General features: G+C 38.1%; 1 protein-coding gene across 1 annotated transcript in view; it reads right to left on the reverse strand.

Moving 5' to 3' along the window:
- Positions 1 to 20,693, reverse strand: part of LOC149170017 (protein RADIALIS-like 3) — a 199,031-nt gene that overhangs the window by 73,694 nt on the left and 104,644 nt on the right. The gene's annotated exons all lie outside the window — the stretch shown is intronic.

The raw sequence follows: 20,693 nt of genomic DNA on the forward strand, positions 1-20,693 counted from the left end.
CTGAGCGTTCTCGTGACAATATGTGCGACAACAAAAGGTATAGAGGATCAGAATTTTATTCTAACCGAGAATGAAGAAATAGTGTCAATAAGTTATGCTTGTGACAAAGGAGAAGATAGTGAGGATTGTAGAGAGCTTTTGGGAGAAATCCCAAGTGAAATGGCAAATTTGTGGCATGAGTTAAGTCTTTTGGAGAAAAGGCTAGAAGAAGAAAAAGTAAGTGTTCAGGTTGTAAAGTCAGAATTGAACGAGAAGGAAGGAGTTCACTACAGTGGACAAAGGCAGAAAGACATCATAGAAGCAGATGGTGTGGAGGAGAGACTAGTTGATAGTCTCATGAATTCTGCTGAGAATTCAAATCAGCATACTGATGTGCTGATAGAGGAGGAGAAAACAGAGCAGCAAATTGAATTGTTGCCAAAAGGAGATAAGGCATAGAAGCCTTATGATTTTTATTTTAACAAGTGTTTTATGAGTGTAGGTTTAGTTGCAGATGCTGGAGGAATTTTGGCACAAATGAGCAGCCAAATAAAAATGGAAGAAGAAGATTCTATGGAAGAATTCAATCCATGGAACAGAGGTGTTCAATTGCTGGAGAGAATGTTGGACAGTCATGATTCAATGCAGACAGGGATAATCATGAAAGAGGGTAAGGATGAAAGGGAGGCAGTCAAAGTCATCATAAGAGTCAAGGTAAGCGTGGGACTCAAAGCAAGAGCAAGAGCAATGTCTACAACAAGAGTAAGAGTAGAAGAACAAGTAGTAAGGAACCAGCAACTACACGGTGGAAGTAACCAACAGCAGTTTGAAGAATTGGTGGACAGCAGCAACAACCTGAAGCAGAAGGAAACAAATAGCAGTAAGTGGCAAAGTATGAACCAGTCCAAGGATGTGCTGGACACAGAAATTGAAGAAATGTGGCAGCTAATGATGAAACGAGCCATAGGGAGGAGAATGATAGCAGCAAGAAGGATGATCAATCAGAGTATGAACTTGATTGACAAGGAGAGGAAGATAGAGCAGAAAACAGCAAACATGCAGCAGTAGCGAAGGAACAAAACATTTGGACAGTTACAAACTAAAGTTTGGGACCCTGGAGGGTTTATATGAACATATGAAGACACATGATCAAGAGATCATGGAAATTTTCTACTTTGGGAGTCTGATGCAGGAGCATTCAGGCCAAGAAAACTCATTGTATTTTAGTAGACATAGGGGTATTGTGTTTTTCAAGGAAGTTGGGTTCCTAAGAGTGATTTAAATGTAATTATCCATGTTTTTAGTGATTTTAATGAGAGAAGTTAGAATAGGGAATTAATTGAATATTGTGAGGCATATTTGTAAATGTTCTCGAATATAGGAGAACATGAGAGATTTAGGATAGTTGAGAGATTAAGGGATTGAGAATTGATTGTAAATCCTAGATTAGGAGTCAGTTCATGATTTTAGGGATTAGAGAGGAGTTTTAGGAACAAGAAGGAGATTTAGGAAATTTGTTAAGGAATTCATGGATCTAAACTAGGAATTGGTTTTAGAGTCCTTATGTATAAATGTAAGCCTAAAAGGCAAAGACAGAGGTTAGATAGGTTAGATATTTGGAGTGATTGTAAGCCTACGGGCAGAGTTGGAATAGAGGCCACTGATATTAGAAAATCAGGCCAGAGAGACAGAGATCTCATTTTGTAATTAATTTTTTGTGTTTATATATACAAAGATTGATTAAATCTATATAAATGCGTGATTGAGTGTTGAATGATAGATTGAATGCATCAGAGAATTGCATATGTATATTTATGCAGGCGAAGCGCAGTGAACACAAAGAGGCAGAGTTCAGCGAACAAAGAGGAAGAGAGCGATACAGAGGTTTGTAATGGGTCGTTGAACCATTCGAAGGACCAATCAGAGGCCAAAAGGGACAGTGATAAAAGAAATCACGAAGTTAGAGCTCAAATGGAAGTGAATGGAAGGCGAAAGGAAAACCTTTAGAAAACCCGGAAACCACAGAAACCCTGAAGAAATGCGCTAAAATCTAAGTAAAGAGAAAGGCGGAAGAAATGGAGTATGGGCGAATCGTAGCCGTTGGATCTTTAATGATCAACGGTCGGGATTAAATCGTAGCGGCGATTGGAGAGATCTCGCCATCGGACGGTCATCGGGCGCCAAAGTGATCGAAGTTTAATTGAGAAGCTGGACCCGAAATTTATTAGGTTGGGAGTTTATAATTTCTATCGGGTCCGAAAGAGGTGCTAAATGTCGGGCTTGTTACCAACCCGAAATGATTGTGAATCGTTGGATCTACTAAGCGCAGATCAACGGTAGAGAACCATCGAAGCAGCTTTGGCGATCGGAGGCATTAATGACCGTTGGATCAGGATAAGGATCAATGGTGGAGATGTGATCGGATCACAATGTTTTATGGGAATAGACGTGGCTTTAATACATGCGATATGCGATTATGCGAAGGGCCGATATGAGCGGACCCGATAGGGAAATGAAACATGGTTCACGATATTTGAAGTCCAGAAGGTTATGCATTATCGCATATCGGCAGAAACGAGGGAACATATGTTAAGAAACCTGCGGAGGATGCGATCGCCGATAGCGATAAAGTTAAGCCTCGGGGAATGTGCAGAGTCCATACCAAAAGCGGAAAACGTATTATTTGTGTATGTTTTCCTTTGTAAATGGTTTATAAGGAAAATAGCGCCGATGGGAGAGTTTATGCGAGGAACATATATTAACCAAGGGTTAACAAAGGTAAAAGTTATATATATGCGAGTAAAGGGTTTTTAAAGGTTATGAAAGGGTTTATAAAGTCCCGATAGTCCCGATATTAAAGGAATGGAAGGTCTAGAAGGGTGTATGTGTTCCGATAGTAACGATAGGAAGGATTTGAAAGAAAGACTTTAATAAAGTCCTAATTGAAGGCTTAAGGGGCGATTTAAATTTCGATAAGTGGATATTGCCTTGGAGTTAGGCATTGATGGAATTTTAATGAATTATTCCACAGAGTTTGAGAAAGGGGCCTTAAACCTTAGCATTGATGACTTAACTCCTTAGTGAGTTAAAATTCCTGGGACAGACAGCGATATGCATAATCCATGCATATTGTGGGTAAAGCAGGGGTAACCTTGTGTCACTAGGCTTTGCTCTCAAAACCCTAGTTTTTTACTGTTTTATTATTGTTGTCATTTTTGTTTCATAAAAGTGATAATTAAGCCCTAAAATCACTTTTAATCGGTCAAAATAGCAAAAATTGAATTTCCAAAATTTTGGCCACTTGCACATCAAGGATCTAGCCTAGATCTAAGTTTTTGTTTGTTGGAAATTACTGCATAAATCACTGAACCAATTCTGAAATTTTCTGAATTATACACTCTAAAAAACCTAAAACTTGATTTTTTCAATTTTGGTAAACTTTTCCTAATTTTGGGCATATTGGGCACTTGTTGTAGCATCATTAGTTTGTTGATGTATTGATTTGTTCACTGCTGTAATAAGTCACTTCAGATCTGATTTATCACTGAATACTTCATCTTAAAGTGGGCTAAAATCATAAATTTACATGTGTTAATCATTGGAAAATTTTATGTTTCACATGCTTGGTGAATTTCATGATCTAAAGTGATTCTTTTAACGTTGTCATAAGATTAATAAGCGCTGAAATTTCTAAAGTATTATTGCTGATCTGAGTTGTTGGAAATCTAAAATTTGTTTATCTCATCTTGGTCATGAGAATTGTCTAAGTTTGCACTTGAAAACACTCAAAAAATCTAAGTCTAATCCTGTTGATGAATAAAGTTAACTTGAGCATCTAAGATCTAATTGGCATAGGAATATTATTGAGAAACTTTGATTTGCATCCCGTGTTGATAATCATTGGTGGATAAGTGCTCTACTTTCTTTAGATTGGTTAAGCATCATGGATTGATCTATAGTTGAAGCTTGCACTTGTATCTCTAAACACTTATCTTGTTTAAAATTGTTGTCTAATCTTGTTAAGTACTTTTGCTACAAGATAATTCACATTAAGTACCTAAATAACATAAATTAATCTTAACTCACGATAATTTCACTCATAATCATTGCACAAGCATCCTAGGACTTGGTTTGCATTGATAACTTACCTCCAAGCATAAGTTTGGTTGATAGACTCCTAGGGAAACCCTTTTACAATTAACTTGAGAGATTATGCCCTTCTTAGTGGTTAACGCAGTGACCTTGCTATTGGAATTTCTAAGTCTAACTGTTAGAAATACTTCATGTACTTTCTGATTTATTTCTACCTACTTCTTCTGTTTAATTAACAAGTTATTTACCATGTAAATACTGAAAATAAATACAAGTACATGCTCAACACATTATAGTTCATCAACCGACGGAAAAACAAGCACACAAGTGACACTGTTATTTTTGGACCAATGTCCTCGTAAAAACCCAATGCAGAAAAATTGGTGCAGCTATCTGAGGGTTTTATTATTAAGTAGTTTCAGAAAACAATTTGTGTGCCAAACCGGCTCACCCAACATAGAATGATCTCGACAGTAGTACCTCTTAATCGGAGAGATATTATGGTTAAAACCCCGGATGAACAACCCCACAGCTCTCAGCTCCAATCTGCCCCACAAAATCTCCCGCATCTACCTCTAGGGACTACGTCAGCCTCTCTGGCCCAACATCAGCCCAACGTCACCTCAACTCACCTTGCATCAGCCTCTAGAGTCTCTGTGTCACCCACATTGGCTCTCTCTGTCACTGCGCAGCTCTTGGTTGCCTCTGCATGGGCCCTGACTGGCTCTGCGTGGCCTCTAGCTGGCTCTGCATCCCTCTCTCCCAACTTCTGCGCTGATGCTCCCAGTACCCTCACTGCCTCTCTGCTTCTATATTCACTGCCCCTCAGCTGCTAGTCTGATCACTTCTTAGATTTCCTTAGCAAGCCCTACCCCAGAAAATCGAATTCTTGATCAACTCAGTGTATTCTCCAAGTGACACTCAAGCCTCCTCTTATACTTTTCTCGTTGACAATTCAACGGCCGAGATTAAGTCTCTAATCAACGACTAAGATTAACTCTAGCTTGATCCATGACTTTTGGACCCTTCTAACACAGTTTTATATTAATTCACATTAATATTTTATTTTCCCTATGTTTAGACTTAGGGACTCCATTAAAAATATTAATTATTTTAATATCTCCCAAACTGTTTAGAATCTGCCCAAACCATTTCTGGGTATTGGAGATCTCATGTGCTTTAGCCTCTCCACCAATTTTCGTGGCTAGAGCACATCTGATGCTACCCCAAATCAACACTTGCAGTCATCAGAGCCATAGTTTCTGCAACGCCGGAGACACTGGGTGGTAAGAACACAAGGGGAGGTATCGTTTAGCAGGCCACTGCCTGCTTCCCGTTGGCTTCTATCTCGCAACCTACTCTGAAGACTGTTTCTCAAAATAGTTAAGGGAGAGGTTCAACCTAGACTAGGCATTTAATCTAAAATTAACCAACACCCTTGAATCACACCTAGTTCTTAGGACTTGCATCTCATATAGGTTAGTCTATTATGCTAGGCAGTGGGTGTCCATCAAGTTACTTGGAATTAATTTACATTAAGCAATAATTGTGACTCCATAAGGCACTAGTCTCATACTTAAAATCTAATCTAATCATTAATCTTGCTAAATTCTACCGAGTAGCTAGGCCACTCATCTGTGTCTCCCAAACAAATTGGTTCCCGACTTGTTTTCCTTCACCTCATTTCCATAGGGACTACCCCCCATAGCCGGTTGTTGGGAGACAGCTAGAACAGAGTGGGCGAGGATCAGAGTGACAGCCCCCGCCCTGAGCAATGGTCGCAGTGCTTGTGCAATCCGAGCAACAACATTTTGTGGCGCCGTTGCTGGGGACCAATTTATTGGACCTTGGTGTTGACGACACTCTCATTAATCTTCCATCATTTTTGCCTCTCATCACCTTATTCTCTCTCCTCTCACTAATCCTCTCATCTTGTTCATTCACACCTTTAACACCTAGACATTTAGGTTGGTTTCCTATTTGGGTGGCAACTCCACTTACTCATCCATTTTTCTCAGACAGGAAGCTATCCTTGATATCCATCTGCTTGATCCTTGACTAACCTTTCAATTTTTTGCCTTTTGGATCTTGGAGCTAGATTCATGTTCAAGTAGCGACACCACTTCTTCCATTTCTTACAAGAATTTCTGCTAGAAGCTCGCTTCTTGTGGATCTCTTGATTTTCTTGAGTCAGGATCTCTTTCTCTAGCATCCATTTGGCCCCTCTTCCCCTCAAGCAGGCCATCATGAGTAATTTCACCCCTTGTCGCTTTACTGACATTCTTCATGATCTTCCAGGAGAGGCCCTTGATAATTTGCCTTCTTTCATGGGTAATGATGCAGTCACTACTAATGATCATCTTACAAAGTTCGTTTTTCGTATGGCAAAGTTCGATGGTTGTACATATGATGAACATGAGGATGTCAAGATGTGACTCTTTATTCTTTCATTAGAAGACAATGCACAGGATTGGTTTTGGGAGTTCCCTGATGAAACTTTTGACTCCTTACAATCAATTTTTGAGGCCTTTAAAGACAAATATGGGGCTCGCCTTGTGCCTCTAGCACTGATCAAAGAGATGAGATTAGTCATGTGAAAGACCCAAATATCATAGAAAGATATCAAGAGGATGTGCCATATTGCAAACCTTGCGAGAAATTTCATGATGAATCCGCTTGTCATAGCAAGACGAATCCGCGACACATCGACAGCAGAAAAGTAGGGACAAGTTGTCAAATTGGTACCGATGATGAAAAGGAAAAAGATAAGCAACTAATCAATAAGTTAACTCAAATGATGAAAACCATGGAACTAAATCAAGAGAAATTGATGGAAGATCACGCCAAGGATATGAGAACCATGTATACCAAATTATTGGCCATAGAAGAAAAGCATGATGAGGAGCTAGAAATCATGAAAGTTAACCACTCTAATCAGATGACCACCATGCAAAATTATTTGATCACTATGGAAGCAAATCATAAGGAAGAAATGAGTTCTATTCAAATAAATCATGATAAAGTGATAAAGGACATGCAAGCCAGTCAAATGGCTCTTCATAACGGGTTACAGGTTATGGAAGTTACGCAGCATAATCAGATGATCACCTTTCAAAATATGATGAACACCATGGAGGAGAATCATGCCCAGAGAAATCAATGCTATGAAGGATGAGCATTCTAATCAAATGAATGCCATAAGAAGCAAACGAATCATTCTTCAAAATAAGTTGCAGATAATGGAAAAATCACAGGTTCAGGAACTCCAACCAAGACCAAAGGATCCAGAACACGAGCCTCCAGCTCACAGAAGCAACCTTCATCTTATTATGAAGTCATTGATTCCATTGATGCTTGCAAGGTTGATCCACCAGTCATAACAGCTCAAGTTCATGAAAAAGCAGAGCAGGTCACAAAAGTCTTGGACGTTCCAAATTTTTCGTATAAGAGTTGTCCAAATCAGATAGAAAGTTGCACATCGATCACATCAACATCAACATCGCATCTTGCCGAGAGAAAACGTAAAAAGTGAAAGAGAAAAGGAAAGAGGTTCGATGCATCCGATGGCCAGGAGCAGCTCGATATTTGGATAAGACAAAGTCCTTCGATATGCAGGATCGGGCATGGCACATCCAAGAAGCAGCCCACAGAATTGTCGGAGAGTCGGCAGATGCTCAGTATGAACTATCTTGAAAACATCTGATGCCATGGGGCATCGTTTGTATAGTATCTCTAACCCTACTCTCGTTTATTTCATGTCATTAGATAGTTTTATTTCATGCATTTATATTATGTCTTTTATATTTCAGTTTGCTAAAGTAGATTTTTCTATTCCAACGAATTTATTATGTATACATGATGATCTGGATTTTGAATGGATATCTATTTGATGGACTTTTGTTTTCTTGGATGCAGGATTCTAGGGTTCTCACGTTCCTTCGTGGAAGCAACGTGTCCCCAAATGGAGCCAGATGTTGCACTCATTTTGTCAAAGTTCCAAGGAAGCAAAAGTGCCAATTTTTTCAACAGGATCGGATCATCTATCAGCAGTTTATTTGTCATTGTAAACCCATTCTACAAGTTATGCAATGTAAATGATGCTAGTAAGGCAGTGAATGAATGTAACAACTTAGGTAATTCTATTATTTTGGCGAGAATTTTATCCTAGGAGGTTTTTCATCTCACTAATTCATTTGTGTTTCTAAAAACAGAAGGTCGACAGAGTTTTTTCCGCCAATCTCACCCCAAAGCTAGGGTGTAATTCTTCGTCAAAGTCTTAGGTGAGTCCTAGTGTTCTAGTCAAGTCTTATGTAAAAGTGATTTGGGAATAATTTAAGCTAATTGGCTAAATTATTTTATTACAAATCACTTGGTCTACTAGATCATATTGTGTCGCAAATTGGGTATGTATTTTGAGGGTCTAAGTCAAATGGGTATTTCCCCTTTGAGGGTTAAAATTGAAAATCTTATGTAAAAAATATTTTAATGCATGGTCCCTCATACTTAGACACTATGGTTAAAATATTAGAGGGTGGAAAAAATATTTAATCCCCTCAAGTGTCAATTAATTAAATTTTCTGGAAAAATTAAATTAAAATCCTAAGCCATAAATTTAATTAATTAAATTCAAATTAAAATGTCTTGAGAAAATTAAATTCTCCAAGTGAAAAATTCATGAGCCTTGAAAGAATTAATTTTTGGAGGTTCTCCACCAAAGGAATATTGGATATTTCAAGAAAAATTGGAACTTTGGACCTTGGTGGTTAAGTCAAAGTCAATTGTTTTTGGAAATTAACACAAAATAATTAATTTTGAGCAAATAAAAATGGAATTAAATGATAAATTCGACTCAAAATATAAGCATTCAATGGCTAAGATTAAAAGATGAACAAAGTATTTTTCGATGGCCAAGATTATTTTGACAATGATCAAGCAAACTAGTCGTTATTTTTCACTTGGAGGATTTATCTATAAATTAGAGTCATTTGAGTCTCTAGCCATCTGATTTTTGGCTAAGAAATTGTTGCTTAAGCATTTGTGTAAACTATTGTCCCGCTAGGAACTATTTTTTCTATCATAATAAAGACTTTCGGGTGCAACTCGAGGTGTCCATGTTCATTGATTTGTGGTATGTACTAACTACGATCTTTCCTATGTTGTGCTAATAAATGGTAAGATCTGTTTTTCATTAGATGGAGATAAAATCATTCTATTGATAGTTTTGGGTTAATCTTAGGTGATTTGATTTGCCATATGATTAACAGATTGTCTTGAGATAAATACATAGTATTTGTAAGTACTTCAGTCCTTGGTATCCAAGTTCACAAACTGTGGGCAGGGATCAACTTTGCTTGAATCCTATATATTTATGTGGTGGATTAAATCTTTGCTAAGGCTATAGTGTGCATAGGGTTTCTAAAGTATTTTTAGCCATTTATCAAAAAAATAGCCATAAAAAATTTATTTCTCAAAAAAAATATTTTTCAAAACCCTTGTATATTTGTACATTAATTTTGTAAATTAATTGTAAATTATTTTTGCTAATTGGGGTTTTGGGGTTTTAAGATTTTGTATATATTTGGGGTATGCGTGTAATCAAGAGAAGGGACTGAAGTAGAGCTAGATCTAGGCCCTTGAGAGTAAGATCTAGTCTCTAGAAATTTTTTGCAGGCCAGCCATTGAGAAATTTGCAGCAAAATTCAAATCTGCAAGAGAAAAATTTCTAAAGCAAGGGTTTCAGTTTTTAGGCCTCTCGGGCCTGGATCCAACCCTCCTAAGGCCAGCACCTCCCTTCCTTGGCCTGCATCAGCCTTTTTCAGCCTCTGTGTCATCCTTCGGGGCCTCCAGAGGGCCAGCGTCAGCCTTTTCGGAATTTGACCTTCCCTTGTGGGCCCAGCGTCAAGGTTTTAAGGCCTTCTAGGCTTGGCTGTGGGGCTTAGAGGCTCCGGCCTCTTTCTGCGGCCCTCTTTCCTCCAGTCGTGGCCTTTGTGGCAGTGTTTTTAAAACCGGAACCGGTGACCGGACCGGTCCACCTAATGAACCGGTTTACCGACCGGAACCGGTCTAACCGGGACTGGTTTGGTCTAAACGAACCGGTTTTTAAAAAATACATTAAATAATTAATTTTTAATGAAACAAAACTATTTTTAAGATGTAAAACCATGATTCCAAGCCAATAGAGACAAAATATGCAAAGTTTGCTCATTTATATACCATGCAAAGGTGAATATATCAAAATGGCACCGAGTGCAATACATATCATCGACAAAATAGCAAAATACATAAGAAATGAGGCTCTAAATGGCCTATAAAGTCCAAAAACAATGCTGCAAGCTATGAGGCCATTGGCCTACTACAAGTCTACAGTGTACACATGATCAATCATCAAGTCCATCACCACTACTAGACACAGGATCATCATCAGGAGCTACATAGACATCATCTGGTTCAGAGTCTGAGGATGCCTCTGCCTCATCTGCAACATCAGTATCAATGCCACCAATGACAATAGAAGTGGACCTAATGGAAGCACGAGTTTTTCAACCTGCACGACTAGTGCCTTCCATTGGTTCCTTGCCTTTCCTTGATGCCGCTACTGATCCTGGTTCTGATGCCGCCACATAATCTGCCTCATCCTCCGCTAAAGCCATGTCGATATCAAAATCAGCCTCAAACACAGGATCTTCAGTCTCCTCCACCCATTCTGATGTTGGATTAATATCGTCCAACACAATGGGATCTAGATCAGGTGATTTGCTCATCATTTGGTTCCTCCTCAGTCGAAGGTTGTATTGCACAAAAACAAGATCATTTAACCGTTTTTGTTCCAAACGGTTTCTCTTCTTTGTGTGTATGCGCTCAAAAACATACCAATTGCGCTCACAACCTGAAGCACTGCAAGTTTGACTGAGGACTCTAATTGCAAACCTTTGCAATTGAGGACACTGGCCACCCAATGACTCCCACCAATGTGCTGCAAAGAAAAAGACAATAATTAGTAACTTAGTTTATAATTTGAATTGTAAAGAACGTAAACAATTTTAACTTGAAATGAAAAAGAAAATGGAAATTGGAATTGCTTACCTGGTTGGTCCACATCTCTTGCCATCTTTGCCAAGTTTTTGCCAAAAGTACCACTTGCTTGATTGAAAATAGTAAGCTGTCTATGTATTTCCAACTGGTCTACATGGTTAGGGACCATGCGCTCCAAGCAATCAATCAATCCAGCTCTGACCTCCCCATCATGCTGATCTCCTAGCCGATTTTTATAGTGATACCTTGGGTTCAAAAAATACCCGGCTGCATGTATAGGACGATGGAGTTGATTGTTCCATCTGTTATCAATGATCTCCCATATACGGCCATATTTAGCTAACCTGTCATTGTAAGCTGCCCGTATCTGCTCCTTTGCCTGATCCATAGCTTCATAAATGTAGCCCATGGCCAATCTTTCCCCATCCACCAACCTTAGCACCTTAACAAGGGGCTCGGTAATTTTCACAAGCTCTACAGACCTTTTCCAAAAATAAGTGTCTAACACTTTCTTTTTGGTGTCTTTTCCATCTGGTCTACGAGCCCACCGAGATTCAGACCATTCTTCAGAGGAAAACATTTTCTGCAAGTTTCTATGTTGACCATTGAGACATTGCAACGTGAGGAAGTGAGTTGCAAATCTCGTAATTGCAGGCCTAACAAGCTCTTTGCCTCCAGTGTGTTTCCTCATTAGGCTCAATACCCATGAGTGGTTGTAAATGTATTTTGTAATGCACTTGGCATGCTCTACAGTGTTTTTTACCCACTCCACTTTGCCTATATCTTCAAGCATGAGGTCTATGCAATGTGCAGCACATGGAGTCCAAAATATGGTCTTATATTTGGCCTCAAGCATCTTTCCAGCAAGAACATAGTTTGAGGCATTATCAGTGATGACCTGCACAACATGCTGCTCCCCAACTTCCTGAATAATGTTATCCAAAAGCTCAAATAGAAGGCTTGCATCCTTTACCCTATCAGATGCATCAACTGATTTCAAAAACATGGTTCCTTGAGGGCAAGAAATAAGGAAATTAATGATAGTGCGGTTCTTTCCATCGGTCCATCCATCTGACATAATGGAACAACCTGTTTTGAGCCATGACTCTTTAAACTCAACCAAATACTCATCAATGGAAGATATCTCTTTTTGCAAAAGAGCTCCCCTCAAGTCATGCATACTAGGGCCTTTGAAGCTCTTTCCTGCAGCTATAACAGAGTCCCACATAGCTTGGTAATAAGGTGAGCGAGCAGCATTAAATGGGATATCTGAATCATACCACCATCTAGCAATGTATTGGTGAGAAGTTTCTTTGCATTGTTTTTTCCAATGTTGATCCAAAGTGGGTTGAGAACTTGGCTGGGAGGAAGTGGGATTAGATTTAGAAGAGGCAATGTTGGCAGAAGATGAGCAATAACTTTGGATGTTTGGTCTCTTTGTTCCTTTTGATGGTTGGTCAACTCCAACAGAAGGATGAACATAGTGAAAGGGGTCATTGGTGGAAGGGATAGAAGTGGAATCTTCAATCTCATAATCATCATACCCACTTTCTTTCATAAGATTCATGGCTTCCATTAATTCCCTCTTCCTTGCAATTTCATCTTGGATGGCCTTCTCCCTAGCCTTATCCTCATAAAATTTTTCAAGCTTGGCAATGTATTCTGCCCTAATAGGACCTAACAGTTCTTTTGGTGCATCACATGGCTTTACTTGGCCTCTTACCCCAGCCAAGTGTTGTTTCAACCTAAGAATATCCCCACCTCCAATAGATTTATGGCATAATTTGCATATCATTTTTCCCTCAATTACATCACAATGAACCCATGCACTGTCCTTTCCTTTTGGAGCCATGTTTGCTTGAAATAATAACAATTTGCAAAGAAATCTGCCATTTAAAAAAAAATTGCAGCTAAGCAAAATGGAAAACCAAAGATAAATGTAGGAAAACAAATGCACATGCAAGGCTCAAGCTACAAAATTTGATAGCATAGAGGCTTAGAGCTAGAAGTAGAGAGTTTATAGCATACATGATAGATGATAGATCATAGAAGTGAGAAGTTTATAAGTAACACATTAAAAAAAAATTCATGGACAGCAGACTCAAATGAGGAATTATCAAGTGAAAATCCTTACCTGGAAATGCAAACTAGCTCCCTTAGCCTCCTCTTGAAGATGGCAACTCCACTGACAGCTACACACTATCTCCAAAATAGCTCCAACTCCAACTCCAAGATGACTACTTCAGCAAAAACTCCACACTCTCCAAGCTCACAAACAAACTCACAAACACTCACAAACACTCCAAATCAGTTGTGTGAGACAAATGAGAGTGAGAGGGGTGTCTTATAGCAAGTGTGAGGGTGTTTTTGGAGGGAAAATACCTTTCCCTGCCCCCCAAAACCCCTAAACCACCCCTAAAACCAAAAACCGCTGCGCTTTTTCTTTTAACCGGCGGGCTGTCCATAAACCGGCCGGTTTAGGACGGAACCGGCCGGTTTGCTATAAACCGGCCGGTTCCGCCCTAAACCGGCTGGTTTTTACCGGTTAGGGCCGATTTTTGGGCACATGAGGGTGTAAACCGGGTTAGATGGGCCGGTTCGGACCGGCCAGGCCTCCAACCGGCCGGTTAGGCCGGTTACCGGTTTTTTCCGCCGGTTTTTAAAACTATGCTTTGTGGGGCCCATGGTAGCACTTTTAGGGCTTTTTCCCTAGTCGTCCAACCCTCTGGGACTTCCTTTGTCCTACGTCAGCCTTTCTTAGCCTCTTCCGCCCTCCATTCCCCTTTCTTTAGCCTCCTTAGCACTCAACGATAGCCCTACTAGGCCTAGTGTTGACCCTTCTTGACTCTAATCTGACCTAAATTCATCTATGTTTTTTCCGGCCTGAATATTTGGTGGTTTTGCAGGTTTTTTGGCCCCAAAAGATCTATTTTTCAAGTGGCAACTTGATCCAAAGTTTCAACAAATTTTGGCCAAGGGATCTTCAAGGCCTTTGGGCCTAGGGTTTGCTCTCTAAACCCTAACTTTTCACTGTTTTACTACTGCTGTAAATTTTGTTTCATAACAGTGATAATTAGGCCCTAAAATCACTTTTAAATTGGTCAAAATAACTCAAAATAGCAAAAATTGAATTTTCCAAAATTTTGGCCACTCGAGCATCAAGGATCTAGCCTAGATCTAAGTTTTTGTTTGCTGGAAATTACTGCATAAATCACTGAATCAGTTCTGAAATTTTTTGAATCATACACTCTAAAAAAAACCTAAAACTTGATTTTTTTCAATTTTGGTAAATTTTCCCTAATTTTGGGCATATTGGACACTTGTTGTAGCACCATTAGCTTGTTGATCTGTTGATTTGTTCATTGCTGTAATAAGTCACTTCAGATCTGATTTATCACTGAATACTTCATCTTAAAGTGGGCTAAAATCATAAATTTACATGTGTTAATCATTGGAAAAAATTTCTATTTCACTTGCTTGGTGAATTTCATGATCTAAAGTGATTCTTTTACTGTTGTCATAAGATTAATAAGCGCTGAAATTTCTGAAGTATTATTGCTGATCTGAGTTGTTGGAAATCTAAAATTTGCTTATCTCATCTTGGTCATGAGAATTGTCTAAGTTTTGCACTTGAAAACACTCAAAAAATCCAAGTCTAATCTTGTTGATGAATAAATTTAACTTGAGCATCTAAGATCTAATTGGGATTGTGGCACTGGCAAAGGAATATTCTAGATTAACATTGATTTGCATCCCGTGTTGATAATCATTGGTGGATAAGTGCTCTACTTTCTTTAGATTGGTTAAGCATCTTGTGGATTGATCTATAGTTGAAGCTTGCACTTGTATCTCTAAACACATATCTTGTTTAAGATTGTTGTCTAATCATTGTTAAGTACTCTTGCTACAAGATAATTCACATTAAGTATTTAAATAATATAAACTAATCTTAACTCAAGATAATTTCACTCAGAATCATTGCACAAGCATCCTAGGACTTAGTTTGCATTAATAACTTACCTCCAAGCATAAGCTTGGTTGATAGACTCCTAGGGCAACTCTTTTCCAATTAGCTTGAGGGATTCAACTCTTCTTAGTGGTTAACACAGTGACCTTGCAGTCGTCAAAGCCACAATCTTTGCAGTGTCGTAGGCACTGAGTGGTTGGAACACAAGGGGAGGTATCGTTAATCAAGCCACTGTCTGCTTCCCGTTGGCTTCCATCTCACAACCTACTCTAAAGACTGTTTCTCAAAATAGTTAAGGGAAAGGTTCAACTTAGACTAGGCATTTAATCTAAAATTAACCAACACCCTTGCATCACACCTAGTTCTTAGGACTTGCATCTCATATAGGTTAGTCTATCATGTTAAGCAGTGGGTGTCCATCTGGTTACTTGGCATTAATTTACATTAAGCAAGAATTGTGACTCCATAAGGCACTACTTTTATACTTAAAATCTAATCTAATCATTAATCATGCTAAATTCTACCAAGTAGCTAGGCCACTCATCTATGTCTCCCAAACAAGTTGGTTCCCGACTTGTTTTCCTTCACCTCATTTCCATAGGGACTACCCCCAATGCCTGTTGTTGGAAGACAACTAGAACAGAGTGGGTGGGGGATCAGAGTGACAACCCCCGCTCTTAGCAGTTTTCGCGGTGCCTATACAATCCGGCCGACAACGGGGCTTCTTCTGGAGTTTACATCAATGGACACAAATTTTCAACACCATTAACCCATCCTTCGATTCAAGCTGTATACCTTAAATTTCTCCATGATGCACTAAATTAGAGCAACAAAAATAAATTCTTAGTTGTCAATTCTGTATCACTGAGCATATGAGTGAAACCAACGCTGCTTGGAAGCGGCAGTGAAAGCAGAAGCAAGAGAAAGGAGTGCCAATTTTCAAAAGCTTCTGGGTCAGGAGCGAATCTGGAGCGAATTTTATATAATATATATTTTTATATATTTTGATGCATATATGTCAACAAAAGCATGTAGAATAATGAATTAGTTATAAAAAGCATAAAAACATGGATTAAACCATATAACATCAATCATCTAATAGTTATAATCTTCATCTACTGTAGGTCCACAAATTACAAGTTCTCGTTTATATAGCATGTAAGGGTGCACATAACCAAAATAGCATCCAGTGCAATCCATCTATGAACCGAAAATACATCAACAAACAGTCTCTAGATGGCCCCTAGCAATTAAAAAAGTCATGCTACAACAAATACCTACATATCATCAAAATCATTGCCTATCTTGAGATTTTTGTCACTAATAACACCCTCTAAGCATTAACATAAGTTAGAAAAAATGTAGCATATCAAGTCAAGATTTTGTTTGAGTGATGGATACACTTTTAGTAGGGTCATGATAGAGGAGTTTGACAACCAATGTCACTAACAACAAGGTACAAAGAGGGCTTGGTGCTCTTGATTAAATACAAGCTCCATACCCTAGTACATGAGAAAGTTCAATGGAAACATTGCAATCCCCCCAATCCTGAAATCATGAAAAATTGATAAGTCTATAGGATTTTGAGTGAGATCTAAAATTCTACTTTCTCCATATGAAATCCAATGAGGTCGGAACCACTCTCAATCATCTTGAGACATTTCATGGTAATGTTAAAAATTTAAGTAAAAGTGACATTTTCCTTTATCTTATCTTTTAGTTTCATCCTTTTACTTTAAGAATTTAAACTTACCATGAATTCATATCAATACTAGGGCCATAGGCTTGAATATTAGGTTGCCCCAATAAAAAATTCTTGTTTCTTTGAAAAAAATTGTGTTTGGAACGTCTTTGCAATTTTTTTTTGTGAAGAAAAGCTAGGGAGTAATTTAATTTGAGGGAGCGCGCTACCGAAATTCTCTCCCAAATGGGAATATTTCCGGAGTGCACTCCCAGAGTCACTCCCTGAGCACTTCAAGAGCAAGAGCGAGGGGGGGAGGGGGCACTCCCCCGCAGTAATGAGTGAAACCCATGAGCCTAAAATGCAGTTTAATTAATTAAAAGCATCACATCAAAACTAAAGCCTCAGATAAAGAGTGAAGTAAAAAAGATAATCACACCATAAAACAAGATACCTAAAACAAAGACAAGAAATTACCTCTAGAAGATTCACTAGCCAGCCATAGGATTTTCCTCAAGTAGAGCCACCCCCAATCTAAGGGTCATAGTGTGACAAGGGTGAATTTCATAATCTCCCCAAGCATTTATTAGATGCACCAAATAAAAGACTCACACAATGTCACAAGACAGACCACATATATCACAAATGATACAGATATGGCATATAGATTATGGCTAAGTTAGGACAAAGAACTTCTTGGGTCCAACTAAATTAAATTAGTATAATCATGATTCAATTTATCTGCATAAGCATGGTCCTAGCAACACTATAGGATACCCCCTTCTAGTCACTACCAGATGAAAGCCAGTTTCATCTCTAGTACATCAAAAATTAGGAAAACTAGAGTCCTCGCTGGTATCAAAAACGCGTGTGCATTAGATCTTGGACTACCAATTATTTGCAATGTTCCACCAAGACTCCGGGACGGGGAGACGCAGGTGCGAGGAGATGCACAAGGGGGACATGTGGGAGTACCCCCAAATTTTAGGGAAATTTAGGGGGAACGGGGGGACGTCGAGGTAAATATTTTTTTTTCTTTTTTAATATAATATATTTCAAAACATATTCAATAATGAAAGCATAAATACAATGATACATACATAACTGAATTAAATAATTAAATACATTGATCCATACTCATCATTCTTACTAATACATACATGATTCATCCATAGACCACGAGATTCAATAATGAAATACTCTGATCCATATTCATCATTCATTAGTCACCATTCTAGAAACTAAATTGATTTAAATATTAAATTCATCATTCATCATTCTAGATTCTAAATTGAATTAAAATTAAAATTCATCATTCATCATTCAAGAATCTAATTAGTACTAAGCAAAATAGACTATAATAGATACTGAAATCTGAAGACTGGAATAGTAAATTGATATAACTAAAACTCAAAAGCAATGGAGTGATGGGTCTAAAAGTCACTCTAAAGTACACAGAGGACTTGGTGCTCTTGATTAAATACTAATTCCATACCCTTGTACATGGCAAAATGCAATGGAAACATTGCAATCCATTGAATCATGAATTCCTGAAAAACTGTTAAGTCTGTTGGATTTTGAGTGAGATCTAAAATTTTACTTTTCTCCATATGAAATCCAATGAGATCGGAACCATTCTCAAACATCCCGTGTCATTTCATGGTAATGTTAAAAATTTAAGTAAAATGATGGAAATGAAAGATAAAGGAGAATGTCACTTTTACTTTAAGAATTTAATATTACCATGAATTTCATAGCATTAGTAGGGCAATTTGGTCAAATACTAGGTTTCCCTGGTCATAAATCATTGTTTACAAGCAAATTTAAGGGGGCGCACATAGCCCATTTTGAGGGGGGGCGCTTTTGGGGAGTCGCATCCCCCAAACTGGGGAAACGTCCCCCCTACGTCTCCCCAAAAGGGGGATGTGGGGAAACGTTCCCCTAAACGTCCCCCCGTCTCGAATGCGTGGGGTGCAAGGGGTGCGTGAACCCGACCCTGGGGGATGTGTCCTCATGGAACACTGATTATTTGGGAGTGGCACCTACAACCATATCGAAGCCTTTGCCTCCATTCCTACCATCCATCCTCTATTAGAATGGTAGAACCAAGAGTTTGTAGTTTTGTTATCTCTTATATTTGCTCCAGCCAAACCTAGGAAACAACTATGAGTAATTAGCCCAAGGTCATTACTAATTACTCCCTTTGAATTGATGTTTCTGGTCAGAGGGGGGTGTGCTGAATAACTATGTGTTGATTTTTCATAGGTCTTCTAAACTGATAATTACTTCTTATGATTTCTTAGGTTAATCTTTTCTTGCATTCACATTCATCATAAATCAATTACAAAAAAGATCTCAACAGTAGAAACAAAATGCCAGTAGGATCATAAAGAGACAACCAAACAAGAGACACAAGAATTTACCCTGGGAAAACCCACATGAGGAAAAACCCAGCAACCTTTTTCCTTAGAGAAATTATTCAATTCAACAAATATACATCTAATCTTTTCAATCAAAGACAAGGTCAAACTGACCATAACTAAACCCTAGTCTGACCTGGATAAACAGAGATAAGTGACCTCAAAATTTTAGGTCAATCTGCTCCAAAAGAATTCTTCTTTAAGAAAACTCAACTCCCTTCCTTCATGAGTATAAATACAAGATATGTTCATGTGTGATCCGAATAGTTCTTCCATTTTAGCCTCAGATTTGGTCCTTGTATTTGTTGGATTGTGTTATATTCTTTCCATATTAGGTGGGCGAACCTATCTATGGTTTTGTGCATGGTTTTCGCACATGGTTTTGGGCGCGATGGTTTTCGGTCCATGGTATTTTGTAGATCCGGTCAAGGGAACTACTGTTATGTTTTAATCCAAGGTTAATGGATTGGGGTTTATGGATGCTTCAGCGTGTATATATATATATATATATATATATATATATATATATATGTATTGAAACATTTAAAAAAATCAATCTAGTAGTTTTGGTTTTGGGATCCAGAGGAAAATCTCTGTGTATATTTGTTTTATGTGTTTTTTGTTTTTTAGAATTCTTATATAGGTAATTTTTGTACGGGGTTAAAACCTACAGTGTTTTCCTTCAGATAATGCCTCAAAATTTTGTCCTTCTTGTGATCCGAAATAAGCCTCAAATGATCTGAAAATGGATGCCCAAATTTGAGAGAATGAACGCCAATATATATAGATGCTAAAAGGGCCGAATGGGCGTATCCCTTCAAGCTAGGCGACTTGACATTGGGGAGGCCGACTTGATCCTTTTGGAACCAAAATTCAAATTTCAAAAATAAAGAATTCTTTCTTTTGAAACTAACAAGAAGAACATGTCTTATATAATTCAAGGGCTAAAATATTAATTATGAAGACCTGTCGTAGCTACAAAATTTTACACTATGAACTGTCAACACTTGCAAAAATTTGTGGTTAGTATGAGTGATCGATGCATGAAGTATTAGTCCATGATATACATGCAAGAAGTCGAGGACACAAGAAAGTTTTAGTTAAATAATGTGAGGGATTTCACTTCACAACAACTAAACTATAACATTAGAGGAAATTTCAGCCTAAAAGTGGCCTCCTAAGGAAAAATAATAGTTATAATAATAAAATAAGAGTTATGAATTTTGGAGGGAAAAGAAGAAAACTACTTTTTAAATTGTATTTTTGGTTTATCTCCTTATAGGTTTACTCAAATCTCAAGTGTAGACTCCCTTGGATGCGGAATTTATCCATGCTTTTTAGAAGACCCACATTGATAAAAATTGAAGATACATTAAAAAAATGTGTTGAAAATGTTTTTTTAATATATCTTCAATGTTTATCAATGTGGGTCTTATTAAAAGTATGCGTAATGGATATTCGTTGAATGCGGAATTTAATTATGCATCCAACGAGTGTCTACACGTGAAATTTGAGTATACCT

The sequence above is a fragment of the Pinus tabuliformis genome, chromosome 4_2 (genome assembly GCF_031772625.1).
Source record: "Pinus tabuliformis cultivar Carrire ecotype Pingquan chromosome 4_2, CPIR1, whole genome shotgun sequence".
In the NCBI taxonomy this organism is placed as follows: Eukaryota; Viridiplantae; Streptophyta; class Pinopsida; order Pinales; family Pinaceae; genus Pinus; species Pinus tabuliformis.